The sequence below is a fragment of the Etheostoma spectabile genome, chromosome 17 (genome assembly GCF_008692095.1).
Source record: "Etheostoma spectabile isolate EspeVRDwgs_2016 chromosome 17, UIUC_Espe_1.0, whole genome shotgun sequence".
NCBI classification, from domain to species: Eukaryota; Metazoa; Chordata; class Actinopteri; order Perciformes; family Percidae; genus Etheostoma; species Etheostoma spectabile.
This window is the reverse complement of record NC_045749.1, coordinates 5,265,923-5,266,829: the sequence shown is the minus strand read 5'-3', so window position 1 is coordinate 5,266,829 and position 907 is coordinate 5,265,923. Positions and strand designations below refer to the sequence as shown.

The 907-nt window shown below is 42.1% G+C and overlaps 1 protein-coding gene across 2 annotated transcripts in view; it reads left to right on the top strand.

Annotated features, from left to right (window-relative positions):
* Positions 1-907, top strand: part of slc8a1b (solute carrier family 8 member 1b) — a 140,455-nt gene that overhangs the window by 111,213 nt on the left and 28,335 nt on the right. The window lies entirely within an intron of this gene.

Below are 907 nucleotides of genomic sequence, written 5' to 3'. Positions count from 1 at the left end.
GTGTGTGTGTGTGTGTGTGTGTGTGTGTGTGTACTAATGCATGTTCCTTGCTGCCACTCCAACACCCAGTAATAGCTTGCCACTTGACAGGATGCTAAACTTTGTCAAGTAGTTTTGTATTGGAGCATGGAACCGGATCCTATAGTTATCTGAAGTACTTCCCATTGGCAGATGGTGCAGTACAAGAGCGTGAGAGTGTCTGACATAACAGATCGGAGGAGAAGAAAGAAAAGCTGCATCAATGGAACGTTTCCTTGGAAGTTGAACGTTTCCTTTCAAATCTAAGTGAATTACATTCAAACAATGTAACTACTAAATAAATGAAAAGTATTAACAACAGATAAATCAGACAAATATAAAACTGATGGGAATAAAATGAGCGTGAATGAGAGATTCATCATATTATGCAATGAATTATGGGTCAGCATCAAATTGACTGTCATTTGTTGCCCTGCTGGATCGTCACTGCAGGTTACACTGGTGACAGAAACTGATATCTTCATTTATCCACTGTAAGAGTTTCACGCGCGTCCACTTCTGTGGAGTCCTAGGCCCAAAGAGACCTAACCACATCTGTGATCCACAACAGTCCAGCTGAGTAGAAAGTAATGATCTTAGGGAGGAAATGAGAATGGAAGCAAGGGAGGTAAAACATCCTCTTTACGCTGAATGAGAAAGAAGGTATTACGATAACCTAGCCGGGTATGGTTAAATAAATACTTCAAATTCAATAGGCAGAGTTGTGTGTGTCCACAGCAGCAGCGAGGCACTATTGACACCCCTATCATAATTAGTATCCCAGTTTTCCTCTGAAGTGGAGAGCAAGGTGAAGAGCAATCCCCACTGCTCCGCTAATTAGTGTGTGTGTGTGTGTGTGTGTGTGTGTGTGTGTGTGTGTGTGTGTGTG